The sequence below is a fragment of the Panthera uncia genome, chromosome E1, assembly GCF_023721935.1.
Source record: "Panthera uncia isolate 11264 chromosome E1, Puncia_PCG_1.0, whole genome shotgun sequence".
NCBI lineage: Eukaryota > Metazoa > Chordata > Mammalia > Carnivora > Felidae > Panthera > Panthera uncia.
The window spans coordinates 8,246,492-8,262,616 of NC_064814.1; the positions used below are offsets into that span (position 1 = coordinate 8,246,492).

Sequence of the window (16,125 nt, forward strand, 5' to 3'; positions counted from 1 at the left end):
GTTTCTTAGTATCCATGTCTTTTTAGAATCAAACTCCACTACATCCTCAACCATTTTGCTCCGTTTCTGCCTTCGTAAAACACACCTGTTCTGCAGGACACTGTTTTGCTCACAGTCATCTTAAATAGAATTTGCTTACTTTCCAGTAGTGCTGTTGGCATTCTTCAAACTCCTTGCTGACACTTCTAGACTTTTCCCATTCAGTCTTGTCCCAACCTCTCCCCTTTGAGATGTGTCTACGTGGCTTTACAGGTCTCTGCCCCTCTGTCATCTTTTGAGATCACGCTCCTCCTCCCGCTGTTTGAGGACTGAAGCAGTGACACAGTTATCTTCCCTCCTCTGTTACCACTATGCCCCAGAGACCCTCTCTTTCTTAAATTTAGCTTTCCTCCCCCCTCTGTTACATGTCTCCTTCATCATAGAAATATGTTCAAATATCTCCTAATGTTAAGAAAAACATTACATCCTGCACAGCGGTTCCCTACTGTTCTGTATCTCTTTTTTTGCAGACAGAAGCCTAGACTCTGGTTTCCTCTTCTCTGGTCACTCCTCATTCCTCTATAATCTTGCCTCTGCTTCTGTCAAGTTACTCTTGCCAAAGCACCAAAGTGCCAGTAATTCTTTAATTGCCACATCTAGAAGACACTTTTCAGTCTTTGTCTTATTTGTTCTCTCTGCAGCATCTGACGCTGTTGATAGCTTCCTTTTCCTCCAAAAGTTAAAAACCAAAACCAAAAATCCTCTCCCTCTCTTAATTCCCATGGTAATAGTCTCTCCTGATTTTCCTTCTTCCTTGCTTTTATACTCTCTGTCTCCCCCTCCCACCCCCCCAGGTTTTTGCTTGGGCTCATTTTCCTGCCCTGCCCTCTTTACCATTGCCCCTCAGCCTTGCCTCTTTCCCCACCACATTCTTCCTAGGCAGTTGCACGCATGTCCACAGCTTCATGACTTCCTCTACAGTTCTGCAGCTCCACTGCGCATCTCTCCACAAGGCTTCAGACAGCATATTGGATAGCTCCTTTTGGGTGTCTTAGATATCTCAAAGCTCACATGGCTGAGGCAGACCCTTCTGGATGCCTAGCCAGCAGGCACCCTCCACTCTTCCTTGACAACAGAACCCTACTAGCCTAGGGATGAATCATGATTTGAAAGCCATGAAAGACTTCTGGTAGCCTCTTACAGGACGGTCTTATGCTTGGGAGATGGCATACATTAAATGCAATAGCCACCTTAAGACATAACTCTGCTCTTAGGTATTAGAGCAGAAATACAGGAAGAGCCTAGGTCCTTCATGCCATTGTTGGGGCCCTGTATCAACCCTGGAATCACCTGTCTTCAGACCTTTTGTTTTAAAAGAAAAATAAACTTCTGTTTATTTAAGCCTATGTCCTTTAGGTGTTCTGTTACTCGTAGTCAGAAAAATCCTGATGCAGTGTCCAGAGCTGAACTCACTATTTTCTATTCTGCTCACCCCTAAACCTAACACCCCCAAGGCAGAATCCTGGGAGTCATTCCTGACTCCTTTGTCTTTAGTCCCTGAGCCATCAACAAGCCTATTGATTCTTCATCCTAAATCTGTCCTCCCTTTTCCCTTTGTCACTGGCTAAACTTGAGTCTTCATAAAGTCTTACTCAGAGCATTGCAAAATTCTGCTTTCTGGTTCTCTGTCTCAGGTTTCTCCCCGTTCCAGTTTATTCTGTTTATCCATTCTGTTGAAAGGGCAAACTTAAAAAAAAAAAAAAAAAAGATAAGATAATTTAATCATGCATGCTATAGAAGATTTCTTGATGTGAAGCAATAAGATATATACTATAAGTGAAAAAAGTACTATATATATATATATATATATATATATATATATATATATATATATCCTCAGAGAAAAATGTCTGAAGAAACCACCAAAATGTGTTCTTTTTATGTTAATTTATTTAAGTAATCTCTACACCCAACATGGGGCTCAAACTCAAGACCCTGAGATCATGAGTCACATGCTCTACCAACTGAGCCAGCAGGTACCCCACCCCACCAAAAACGTATGGTAATGATGGTAATCTCTAGGAAGTGGAGTTTGAGTGATTTTTAATTTCTCCTTTTTGTTTATTTGTATTTTCCAACTCTACAGTGAATATGTATTTAATACTAAGTCATTGAGATCAGAGCCTTTCCTGTTTTAAAAAGGGACAGATTTAATAGCCAAAGAGTATTTGGTTTCCAGGTGAGAAAGGAGTTGGAACTGAGGGGAAAAGAGATGTCAAAAGAGGAAATTAAGCTTTAATTGTGTAGTATGGCCTTGGGGCACTCTTGTGAAGATTTGGAGGTGTTTTACCCTGTGCCAAAACAAACATACACCCATAAATGCACATGAAAGTAAAATTATTGGGGCGCCTGGGTGGCTTGGTCGGTTAAGCGTCCGACTTCGGCTCAGGTCATGATCTCACGGTCCGTGAGTTCGAGCCCCGCGTCGGGCTCTGTGCTGACAGCTCAGAGCCTGGAGCCTGTTTCAGATTCTGTGTCTCCCTCTCTCTCTGCCCCTCCCCTGTTCATGCTCTGTCTCTCTCTGTCTCAAAAATAAATAAACGTTAAAAAAAAAAATTTAAAAAAAAGAAAGTAAAATTATTTTTGAGCCATATGAAATACAGCCATCCTTTGAGTAATTTATGATGATTTTGCTAAAAAATAGGTTTTTTTTTTTTTTTAAATAAAGGAAGTTCATTCACAAGGTCTTCATTAGATGAGGTATGACTGACTGGGAACAACTTTCATTTCTTAGATATTATCTCTTCGAGCTGCACTGAACTGACACAGGATGAATCCTTCATTAGAAAAGGATTATCTACACTTTGTGTGACTAGTAAAACATTTGGGTTTGTGGGACTAGTTTCCCAAAGTGATGGTGCTTGAGTAAACCCCTCACTTCCTCCTTCGCAAAACATCAGTCACCATGATTGAGTTTTATGTTGGTCATAAAGAGAAATGGAATCACCTAAGAGCAGGATGAAGATTACAAACTGGAAGCAGTTAATTTGCTTAAATATTTATTGGCTCTTTGTTTACTCTCTGTTGGGAATGATGCCAGGCAATCAAGACAGTCTCACACATGACATAACCCTGTTTTTCAAGAAGTTACTGGGCCAGTGAGTGGCCAGACTCATGACCAGAGCCAGCATGTAGACCACTGCTCACAGATATCTTCTATAGAAGGTCTGAAATGTTTGATTTCAATTTGTTACATACCTGGAGTCTCACCATTTAGAAATTTATTTAGGCTCATCACCTTATTTTAAAATACAAATTCACCTGGAGGGTTAAGAGACTTTTGAGTGCACATGCATGTGCATTAGCCCTGTTTAATGGTTTTCTTGTAACTTTTGGTTAAGATGACTGTGCTTGGGAAATTCAGTGGCCAGTGAGTTGTTGAACCAACTTTTTATGTGTAATGAACAGTGTTAGGTACACTGAGGGTTATCAAAGCATCAGAGGATCCTTTTCCTTGGGAAGAATGAGGGCTTCAGAGACTCTAACATCTGTGATTTAAGAATGACAGAGCCAGGGGCGCCTGGGTGGCGCAGTCGGTTAAGCGTCCGACTTCAGCCAGGTCACGATCTCGCGGTCCGTGAGTTCGAGCCCCGCATCAGGCTCTGGGCTGATGGCCCGGAGCCTGGAGCCTGTTTCCGATTCTGTGTCTCCCTCTCTCTCTGCCCCTCCCCCGTTCATGCTCTGTCTCTCCCTGTCCCAAAAATAAATTAAAAAAAAAAAAAAAAAAAACGTTGAAAAAAAAGAATGACAGAGCCAACATTCATTGCACATGCACTGTATGCCAGTCCCGTTGTCAAGGGCTTTACACACATTATCCCATTTAATTCTCCCCATAGGTGTGTGAGATGAATATTGAATAATCCCTATTAGCAGATGAGAAAACAGATTCAGAGAGGTAACCGACTTTCTCAAGGTTACACAACTGTTAGGGTCTGGAATTGGGATTTGAACCCAGGCGGTATGATTGTTGGGCCAGCACTCTTTTGAGGCTCAATTTCTTTATAAAAAGCAAAGAGTATAACTTTATTCATTCATTCATTCATTCAATGTTTATTGAGCGTATACTATTTGCAAAGCATTTTTGTGGTGAATATGACACAGATTCCAGTCTTCCCGTAAATTATTTTTGAGCTGGATAAACCAAATAATTACACAATACATGCATCTAGTAGGATTGTTGTCCTGCATAAAAGTGCCTAATATAACCCATGTTACTTAATTAGATACCCCAAAAATATTCCCAAGAAACTTACAACCCAATGGGAAAGATGTAAAAGCATGCATAAATAACTATAACTCAAGATATACTGTGGCTAAAGCTTTAGAAGAGGTACACATAGATTGTACTGTGAAATCCCAGAGAAAGAAGTCAGTTCTGGCTGAGGGGATCTGAGAAAACTTCAGGGCTATGAGATGGCACATGGCTTGGCTGGGGGTTGAAAAGGATGGGTTTTGGTGAGGTACATGGCACCCAGAAATAGCAGGTACAAAGATACAGAGAAGGTAAAGTTTAGCCATGTTTGGGAACCAAAGGGTAATTTGGTTTCTTAAGCATAAGGAAGTAATTGGAGAGATACCTGGAAAAGATTGGATGGAACCAAACGTTGGAAATGAGAGCTTTGACTGGATTTGAGAGAAGTAGGTAATTTGAGAGAGGAAAGCTCTGGGCAGGGGTATGTAAGCTGATGCTTTAGTAGGGAGCTATGGATAACATGTGAATCCTTGGCACCTGGGAGGTGGGAGATGGTTGCAAAGAGAATAGAGGGTAAGAATGTCAGAGTTTGCCTATGTTTCCTATGCCCAGAGAAGGAAGGCATATCATTTCTCCTTCTCATTATCTTTTGCTTTGAGGACACCAAGCTCATGTTTATATCCTTGGTTCTATAGCTGGCTTTGGTTTGTTATGGTTTGTTATGTTAAGCTTAATAAGCTTTTATGGATAGCCAGGTAACCTAACCATTTCTCGGAACTTTACAGAAAAATTAGCCAACTTTATGCTTCAACTTCTGAAATGTGATTGGTTTGTAAATGAAAGATTGTATCTACTATACTTCAGATCTGTTAACAAGATTTAATCACTGTTCTGTTTTGTTTTGTTTTTAAGATTTCATGGGTTTTTGAAACTGGCCCAGAATACTTAACACTATTATTTTGTTTCATTAGGAAAATGCATTCCAAGGTCCAAACAACTGGAAATGGAGCACAGACTATACTTGAACTGGGGCCTACCTGTCTAGAATTTTCTTAACAGACAACCATTGGCAAAATACCCATTTCCTTTATAATGTTTTCCAAGCTTGCCCCATCATATGAATTACCTGAGGATCTTGCTAAAAAATAGTTTTCTAGGTCTCTACCCTGGAGATGCTAATTTACTAGGTCTGGGGTGATCTCTGGGAATTCATGTTTCAATAAGGGCTCCAGGAGAGTCTTAAAATCAGGCAAGTATATGTAAAAATCTTTATCAGAAGTTTTTTTTTTTTTTTTTAAGGTAAGGGACTACTTTGGTTTTCAAATGAATTTTAATAATGAAGGGGAAGGAAGGAAGAAGGATTTGACAGGGAAGTGTGAGTTGAGGCTGTTAGTTGGGTGGTGAGGAGGGTCCCCCAGTATGATTGGGGATCATTGACAGGAAAATTTTACCAACAGGGCTTAAGACCAGCAAGTAGCCGACAACATTTTAGCCTAATTGACTTGTAGGGTGGGGCATAGGGATACGGTCAGCAGCAGCTGGCCTTGGTCCTTCCTTTGGCATGATGTTTGCCTACTGTCTTTTGCACTTATATGTGGCCTGGCAACATGTGGAGACATTTCTGATGCTGAAAAATCCCTTGAAGTGGGACAGAACCAAAGTCCTGGCCCCATGATGGGTCAGGTAAGTTCTAAGATTGACTGATTGATTGTAGTTGAACTGCTGGTGACCCCTGGTTCATATTGATACAGCCATAGAACTGGTCACATAGTCACTAGTCTTTATTTTTTTCTTTTCCTTTCTTTTCTTTTCTTTTCGTCATTAGCCTTTAGATCATGCAGTTCCATTCTTTATGATTTGGATAATTGGGACCCTCCTGTAAGGATTTAACTATGACTGCTATAGATACGGTACAAAGAAATAAATGGGAAAGTGATATTCTAGTATAGAATCTTGTGTAATTAGGAAAAAAACTCAAGTTGAGGGCAAAACTGAAACAACTTAAAAATGATCTCTGAATTTCTGTGTGTATCTCAGTTCCTAACTGGAAGAAAGTGTATATATAAGGGCATGAGGTTTTTGAAAATTTCAGTAAGTAATTCACTGTAGCTTTTAGAGTGGTTACCAGTAGAAGCCTGCATTTTAGATTCTATTTTTATATATTTAATTATTCAGATTTTGGAGTGGTATGAATGAGTGAAATAATATTATGTCTTTAATTAGGATTCTGTTGTTATTTTTCAATTAATCTGTGTCAGTAGCTTTAGCATTTGTATTAAATCATTTTCTTCATGAAAGCTTTTAATGAAGAAACAAATTGATTGTATTTATATATTGGATTCTTGCCACTACAATGTGTATTCGGTCGTGTCTTTTGAAGTATATTTTTGCCAGTCATATTGTGGTTATTTTTTGAAGCCAGTCTTTGAAGGGGAAAAACTCTTCGTTTGGATAAAGGTTTTAACTTAACAAAGTATTCTTATTTTTTCTCTTTCTCTTCTTCCTTGTCTTCTCCTCCTTTGGTTTTCTTCCTGGTTTTCCCTCTTGCCTTCGTGTGAGTAATTTAGAGGGAAATGAAAGTATCCTTCCCCATTTTCTTTGGGATAAAATCCATACCCCATGGCATTGCTTGGAGAGCCTTGCCTGCTGCCTGTGCCTCCAGCCTTGTCTCTGACCCCTCCCTGAAATGAGCTCTGTGCTTCACTTAGGCTGAACTCAGACGGCCCTTCTGTTTCTCGTGTCCATTCACTTCCTTAGCAAGCATTTACTGAGCCCAATTTCTGTGCCACTGCGCCCTGAGGGCTCAGTGACATAGAGAGACAAGAGGACTGCGATGCAGTATTGTAGGTGTTGCTCAGAGGCATACACAGAGGTGCTATGGGAGCACCAGAGGACCACCAAGGGTTCACTGGGAGAAGAAGGGGCACGATGGAGAAAGTGTGCTGGCAGAGAGAGCAGAGACGTGTGAGAGCAGCAGTGTGAACAGAGGAGGGGAGAGCCTCAAAGCTAGAGCTGGGGTAAACCACTGCAGGATTTCAAGCAGGGGAATGATAAGACTGGGTTTGCACTTTAGGTCATTAGAATAACATGGTGGTAATGACATTACAGCTGACATTTACCAAAGGCCTGCCAGGTGCCAGGCCTAGTGCTCAGCTCTTCATGCGCATTATCTCAATTAACCCTCCCCAAAACCATACAAGGCAGGTATAGCTTTTATTTCCATTTTAAAGATGAAACCAAAGGAGGGGGTGGGGCAATGGGCAAAATGGTGGAAGGGGAGTGGGGGATACAGGCTTCTAGTTATGGAATGAGTAAGTCATAAGAATAAAAGGTACAGCACAGGGAATATAGTTAGTGATGTTGTAATAGCATTGTGTCATGACAGGTGGTACTACACTTGTGGTGAGCACAGTATAATGTATAGACTTGTGGAGTCACTGTGTTGTACACCTGAAACTAATGTAACATTGTGTGTCAACTATAACTCAATTAAAAAAAAAAAGATGAGGAAACTGAGGCTGCAGCCAAAGTCTGACAGCTAGAAGGTGGAGAAGCTGGGACTCTGACCCAGACTTGTCTGCAAAGACTTTGCTCATCACTTCCTTCTTCATCAGCACTGGGAGAATGGGTCAGGGAGGAGCAGGGTGGCAGGTGGACGTCTTAGGATGTGGTGATATCAGTATGAGTCAGGCATCTTGAGGGCTTGAATGAATCCAGCGTCTGTAGACATAGGAGCTAGATTAAAAGATATAAAGGGAGTAGAATTTACAGGTCTTGGTGTTTGATGGGCTGTCCACAGGAATAGAGAAAGAGGTGAAGAGGCAGTTCCTGAGTTTCAGTTGGGTGGGCAGAGATGTCATCCATTAAAACGGGGAACAAGAGGTAGGAGAGGTTTGAGACTGGTGGGACAGAGGAGAGTCCTGAGAGCAAAGAGAAGAATAATGCTATTTCCTGTTTTGGGATATTTTAATTGATTGTGAAAAGTCTCCACTAGGTACAGACATTACAGTCAAGTCTTTGGCAATTGGTGTCTCTCCCTCCTGCCCCAGCCTAAGCCCCAGGACATGCCCTCCATCCAGTCTTCTCTTACTTTCTTGTCCTTCATCTCACAAGCCTAGAAGAACCTTAACCTCAGATCAATTCAACTATCCATCCACCTTCTCTGCTTTTATACTTGGGCAGCTACTCAGTGCTGAAGAAAAATTATGCAGTGGGACTTAGTAAGTCTTAGTTTCCAACCCCAGCCGAGCCCTTAATGACACCTGGCAGTTACTTTACATGCTTCCTCTTAGCAACATTTCTAATTTCCTCTCCTCCCACCCTGCTCCCCAGTCCTTAGCAGATTTATCATATCACTCTTGAATGACATCATTGCCTACTTCACAAGATAAAAAAGAGGCTTGCAGGTTGGAAACCACTCAGAATCTTGCCGTATCCCCTTCTCAAACATGCCTGCTTTGGGCCTCTGCCATCTGTTCTGAGGGGCCTGGCCCCTCTGCATCCTGGGCCTGGCCTCTCTGTGACCCCCCCCCTCCCTCCCCTACCAGGCATCCTCCTCTATCTGATCCCAGATCCTCCCTCAGCAACCCTTATCTGCAAGCAGTAAGATAGGTTCTGGCATTAGCCAGACCTGGGTTCTTCTGGCCCTAGTTTTTACCTTGTGTGTGTTTCGTGCCAATCAAATCACTCCTGCACAATTTGACCATTCCAGCCAAACAGTCTCACAGTTGGGGCTTTCTGTACTCTCAGTCCCTCACAGTGTCTGGCAAATCGTAGAGATTTATTAATGTTTGAGAGAGTGAATGCAGCCTTCATAACTTGAGATATAGATGGTATGTTGGCATGTTAATGTTGAGAAATGCACTCTGCCTAGATGAGCTCTAAGAACTAGTCCAGCTTAAATATTTTTATGTAACATTTGCTCTCAGGTGAATAATGTGATCATGTTCAAAACAAGGTAAATACCAAAGGAATTTTCGAGTGAATATCATGTTTTTGAACCTGCCCCCTGATTCTGCACAAGATAAACTGTGGTAGCTTCACAATGTGGACTTCTAAACTTCTATGATGCAATCAGATAACCTCTCCATACTTCGTTTTCCCATCTATAAAGTGATGGCCTGGATTAAATGACCTTCAGTGTCCTTTCAGCTGTAAAATTCAATGAGTATAGGGTCCACAGTCACAGTGTCATGCAGATAGCAGTTATTTACTAATCAGATAACTAGGAGTCTTGGTGGTCCAAGAGTAGCTATTAACCTGAAGCAGGCAAAAATAAAATAAAATTAGGTTCCAAGCATCAACACAGACACAAATGGCAGAGCCCAAGATACTACAGTTTAAAACATGGTGATCAGCTGGATTTCTTTGTAGGTGATTGCTGCCTTGTTCTCTCCAACACACAAGTTTGGAACCAAAAGATATCTCTCGTTTTCCTCTTGACAGTCTATTCCCAGCCTGCCTCCAAATCTGTTGTCAAATCTCTTGTCCCTCTTCTTGGTCTTCAGTAAACTGTCTCTCAGGCTTTCTCCTTCCCCTCCAGGCTGCACATTTCTGCTGGTTTGATCACAGTGGACCTCATTCCCTGTCCTTAAAAACAAGCAAGCCAACCAACCAACCCGACAACCAGTTCTTCAGCTGCTCCCCTTTATCTACAGAAAGAAAAAAAAATCTAAACTCCGACTTGACATTTATAGTCATTTATTTGGTCACAATATACCTGGCTGGCATTTTTCTTTAATAGTTCATCGAGTGATAATTGGTTGCCTATTACACGTAGGGAGCATGGAGATTATGAGACATACAACCACAATTTGCAGTCCTGATGCTAGAACAAAGGAGAAGGGATATTTGAATGCAGGTTTTCAGTGATGTGGTGAAAGACCATAATCATTGACTAATTGAGGAAAGCGTGTAGATCTCTTACTGTTGGAATCCGAGTGGATGTTGGATTGACTGTGGCAGGGATTTCATGTAGTGGAAGTGTTATGGAAGACTCTAATGGTGAGTAAGGTTTTATTTTATTTCTTTATTATTGTCTGGGAACAGACTTCCAAAAAATCAATACTGTCAACATTGGATAACAATGCTTGTTTATTATTTAATGAAAGTTGAATTGTGACCAGTTCATAAGTAAGAAAACATTGTGTTGTCTTCCAGAGTAGGTTTCTAAAATTTGTGGGTATAGAGGGACACCTGGGTGGCTCAGTCGGTTAAGCATCCGATTTCGACTCAGGTCGTGATCTCAATGTTTGTGGGTTTGATCCCTGTATTGGGTTCTGTGCTGACAGCTCAGAGCCTGGAGCCTGCTTCAGATCCTGTCTCTCTCTCTCTCTCTCTCTCTCACCCTCCCCTGCTCATGCTCTGTCTCTTTCTCAAAAATAAACATTAAAAACAATTTTTTAAATTTGTGGATATAGTCTCAAGACCACAGAAATATTACGTTCAAAAAGAGAACCTATGAACTTATGGCAGATCCTTCTGTTACATGAGTTACATGCTTCTCTGCTATTACCACAGTATTTGTTATTTACTGTCTTAGATTGACATCCATTCATGTATAAATATCTCATAGTTTAGACCAGATTGTAAGCTTCTTGTAGGCAGATACAAGGTCCTGTTCTTTTGATGGATTGAAGGTACTGGGCTAGATGGGGCACCAGCTCCCCTCCAGGGGACTTCCCATTCCTGCCTATTTCTGAGACTGGTGCCCCAACCCCTGGGTCCCAGCCTCTGAGGCCTCCACCAGAGACTTCCACCAGATGGTGCTCTTTTCCCATTTCTGTTCTTGGGTGTCGTTGGCCATATTACCCTTTGCCACTTGTCCATTCTTTTTGCAAGGTAGTAGATGAAACACTGGTACTAGAAAGAAAATTTGAAATCAAGTGAATCTTCCAAAGTGAGAAATGAAGTTTTAGGAAATATCTGTAGTGTACAGACTATTAGTATTGTTCACAAAAGCCATTTCCTTGGTCATATATAACTCTCTACATGTGGCTGATCAAGGCCATTTGCAAGGGTTTTGCTAGTGTTATCAACTTGCCATTGAAGCCCTGGTCAACCAGGTTTCCATTTGAATTCTAAGATTCCATTACTAATATCAGTATAACACTTCATTCTTGGCAGTCTGTTTGGAGACAGCCATTACCAGAGAACAGAGATAGTCAAGAGGGAAATAGAAGTCATCTCTGGACCTTGAGTATCGCAGACAGCCTATCCATTTAGAAGGCACCACTGTTTTGGTATAAAAACCAAAGTTCAAATTTACATCCTTAAGAAGAGATTCAATTTTGTTTAGCAGGTGGCTTAACAAGACAGAGAATGTATGATGTGTTTTAAATTTCCATAAGTCACAGGTAAAATAACACCTTTAATACGTTAGTTGCAAAAAAAATTCATCTAGATGTTCTAGATTTATAACATTACAGATGTTGGCCTTTCTGGGTAGCTATTTTATAATGTCATTGCAACCTTATTCATCTAACCCAGAGGGTCTTATCATTTTGCAGGAAAAGAGTTATTGACATTTTTGGAAATCTAATGAAGTTTATGGACTCTTCTTCAAGGGAAAAGAAAACATAGATTGATTTTAACCCATAATTTTAGGGAGTTTATGAGTCTTCTAAGGCTCAACTATGGGCTCCAAGTTAAAGATGTCTGGTCTAACTACTCTCTGATGCTAAGCTGTCTGACAAAACAATTATACCTTCTCTTAATAGTAGATTTATTTCCTATATTACAGTAAATAGAAAAACAGTTAATGTGGAATTTAAGAGCTTGAACTCTGAGCCAAGGAGACCTGGATACAAATCTTGGTTCTGCCATTTAATAGCTGTGTGATTTTGGTCAAGTTTGTTGGCCTTCCTGAGTTTCAGTTTCCTTATCTGTAAAATGGAAATAGTAATAGTACTGCCCTCATAGGGTTTTGATGAAGGTTAAATAAAATAATACATATAAAATGTATACATAGCACAATGCCTAGCATATGTTAAGTGCTGAATATGCTAACCTTTGCTGTAATCAAGAGATGGAATTATTTTTCTTTCTGAGATATTTTCAGTAATAGAGGATAAAGTAGTTTGTCTTACCTACTTCACCAGGATCTATCTAATTAGCTAGCTGAGGGGTGAAAGCTCTGAGTACTTTAATCTCAATAACTATGTTCATTGGTTAGCTCCATAGTCAAGAATTTGATACCCACCCCAACTTTCCAGTCTAATAATTAAGAGTCAGTAGCTTCATTTTTAGCAGACATCTAGTGTTCTGTGACTCTTGAGTAGCAAACTAGATCAGTTTGTTTACAGTTTGAAATATATCAGCAGGTGGACTCTGTGTATTTTAGACACCATTTTGTCCATGGCACCAGAGCAAAACACTTGTCATATACAAGACATTCAACAAGTATTTGTTGATTGAGTGACTGAATTCTGTTACAATGGTAAAATGTATCTAGAGAAAAAAGTGAATTTTGCTGAGTGTTTTTTAAATTAGATTATATTTTTAAGACTTTCCTCCTCAATTTTTTATGAGAGTGTATGCTCTGGAACTAGTTGCTAAGATTGGAAACTTGTCTGCCTCATTACGCGCTGAGTAAACCGTGAGCAAGTTATCTCCCCTCTCAATACCTTGGTTTCCTAAGTTATTAAATGAGCATAATAATAGGGTTACACAGTGTGGAGGAAGTGGGTTCATATAAGAGAAGTATTTAGAACAGTGTCCAGCAATATATTCGAGAAATCTTAATGTTGTTATTACTGTCCTTGCTATTACTACTACTGCTACTGCTGCTGCTATAGATTCAAGATCCCCTCAATATGGTGAATTCAATTTATTTGCTGTTACCTTTCCCTAAGTTTCACTGAAAACCTAACTTAAAAACACAAGTAGAATGCAACAAATATTGCATTGCATGTTAACTAACTAGAATTTAAATAAAATTTGGAAAATAAAATAAAATAAAATATAAAATAAAATAAAATAAAATAAAATAAAATAAAATAAAAATAGCAAACTTTGTCTGACATGTAATGTAACTGTAAATTTTCTAGGCTATTCTGCCTAGCCGACCGTTAGGAAATTTTATTCTTCTATTTTCATTTTTTGAGGAACAAGTAAAGATGGATTTGTTTTGACTGAATGTGAAAATAATAATCATCAATATGGTTGCAGCATTTTCTCTCTGCTCATTCTGTGCTCATCTTTTTCCAGTTCCAAATATCATTTGCATGGACCTGATGATGTTGAGTATGGATATTGCCGCGGAGTGATAGCTTCCTTTTCATATTGAAGCTGAAGCTTCAAAGGGAAGATTAAAGAAGTGTTTGTTATCTATCTGCACAGGCCTGATATGAAATTCTCAGAGGCTTTTAGGATAAACACAACTCTGTGTGTGTGTGTGTGTGTGTGTGTGTGCGCGCACGCGTGTGTGCATGTGCCTATGCTTTTTCTTCTATATAATTCTATTGTGGTATTTGCATTTTGGTTTAAAATTTCTAGTTTCAGACTTGTTGGAGTCTCCGGCTAAGGGATAATTGTTTTCAGAATGAAGGAAAAGAATTAGAAGCTGTTGGCTGGATTTGACTAAATGCCTCCTAAAGAGCATAGAATTCTCTAGTGTGGAGTCATCTTTCCAGAGAATGTGATGAAGGCCATCTATAGGATATGTTTAATGAAACAAGATCAAAACTTTAAATGTGTTGTGTTCAGCAAAGAATAATCCATAGTGCCTTCCAGTGAGGGATGAGGTTGCTCACCTCTCGCCTTACTTCTAAAAAGAAGTATCCTCTGTGAGCTGTGGGGTAGAGGTGTGTGTGTGAACAAACTTCTTGAGGGTTGTTGCACAATTAAGGCTTAGGGTAAGAAGAAGGGGGAAAGGTAGGGTAGCAGGATTGTTTTATACCTTCTGAAAATGAAGGGAACTAACATTCCACTTCATGCCATTCCACATCAAATTCTACATATGATTTTTATTGGCAGAAATATTTAATTACAACATCATCAAGATTAAAGTGGATTCTGCTATTTAACATCAACTAGATAGACCTGCTACTTTATTTAATACCATTAAGTTGAATTATTTCTTAGTAATCAGCCTTCATATGATACAGCTATGATTGGCAAAAGCAATACTCTTGGTGGGGTGCTTGGGTGGCTCAGTCAGTTGAATGTCCAACTCTTGATTTTGGCTCAGGTCATGATCCCAGGGTTGAGGGATCAAGCTCTGCGTTGGGCTCCATGCTGAGTGTGGAGCCTGCTTAAGATTCTCTCTCTCTTTCCTTCTGCTCATCTCCATCCCCTTTAAAATAAAATTTAAAAAATAAAACATAAGCGTTATGTGAACTTATAAGATCTTCTTAACTAAAAAGAGAAAGCAGGAACCCAGGGGCACTTTACAGTAGGTAGAGAGGGGAACTGAAGATATGTGTGTGCATTGTAGTAGGGGTTGTGGGGGAGAGAGGACAAAAGAAGAGGTTGAGATCATCAATAACATATTTTGCCTACTTAATAATTTGCCAAGAGTTGGCCTTTAAACTGCCACAGCATGGCTCCATTTTTTTTCTGGGTCAATAAATGAGAACCACATTGGTTAGCAAAGTTCCTGCTGTTGCCTTCATATCCATTTTGGCAAGAGAAGTGCACACACGCATGCATGCATACATGTGCACACACACACACACACACACACATACGCTTGCACAGACTCACATTCTAATTTCTATTTCTATTGAACTGGAGGTTGGGTAACTATAGGAATCAGGGGCTAGAGCTGTGGCACAAGAGAAGATGGAAAGTTGCTTATCCCTTTGATGATTTGCTTGATTAGCTGTTTTTTATAGAAAGGAGTTTTATGGAAAAACTCTTCACAGTGGCCAGGTACAGTGGGAAGCTGCGCTGTCTGCCAGGGCGAGATTGACCCATCATACTAATTTATGCAACTTAAGTTACAGCCACTTTCAATCTCCATATGCCTTTATATCAGCATGGACACCCTTCTTCCCAGCTGTTGCTGCTTTACCCTTCCCACCTCTTCCTCTTATTCCCTCTCTGTCTTTCCACTGCACATGTCAGAGCTGTCCTGAACTTTCCCTGCCCTATCATCCAAGTATCTTACATTTCTCTTCACCTGATTGCCAGCCCGGAACTGTTCTGGGAAAAGAAAGGAATACGAGAAGTCAACCAGGAGGCTTCACCATCTTCTCTTCCTATCTTTCGTAGTTTCCCACAAATTCATCTTGAATTATGGCAACATACTCCCCACTTATCTCCTTCTTTTCCATTTTCTGAATTTTTGTCTTATAAAGAAATAACCTAGATACTCACTGGGATGATACTCTCTCAAGTAGCCTCACCTTATTTCAGTTGTGGGTATGCTGGAAGACACTCCATTATTACCTATGTATTGCCTTTTTCTTAATCTTTTTTTGGGTTATGGATTTCTTTTAAGAATTTGATTTAAAAAATAACTCTGGACTCTCTGCCAAGGAAAAAGGTGCTCAAATGCACATACACATTCCTGAGACGTTAAGATGAGGATAGAAAAATATCCATTCTATTTAGTGGCATGGAATTCACTATGTCCATGACAGGAATTAATGTGTGGTTACTATAAGCAAGATTGGAGTATGTTGGGGAGTGAGTGGGAGGTGAGAAAACAGAGAGAAACTACAGACAACACTTCTTGAAAATTTCACTGTGATATGAAGGGAAAGAGGATAGCAGATGGAGGGATATGAAGAAAGTGAGGGAGGGTTTGCTTTATTTTTATACAAGCATAAATACTGATGGAAAGGGCCACATTGAGAGGAAGAGGTTGAATATATACAAAAGGAAATCAATACAGAATAATGTAAGGTTCCTGTGAAGGCAGGAGGAAATGGAATCCAAAGTACAGTAGA

At 40.1% G+C, this 16,125-nt stretch overlaps 1 protein-coding gene across 2 annotated transcripts in view; it reads left to right on the plus strand.

Annotated features, from left to right (window-relative positions):
* The window catches only part of SKAP1 (src kinase associated phosphoprotein 1), a 277,155-nt gene that overhangs the window by 41,448 nt on the left and 219,582 nt on the right, over positions 1-16,125 (plus strand). The gene's annotated exons all lie outside the window — the stretch shown is intronic.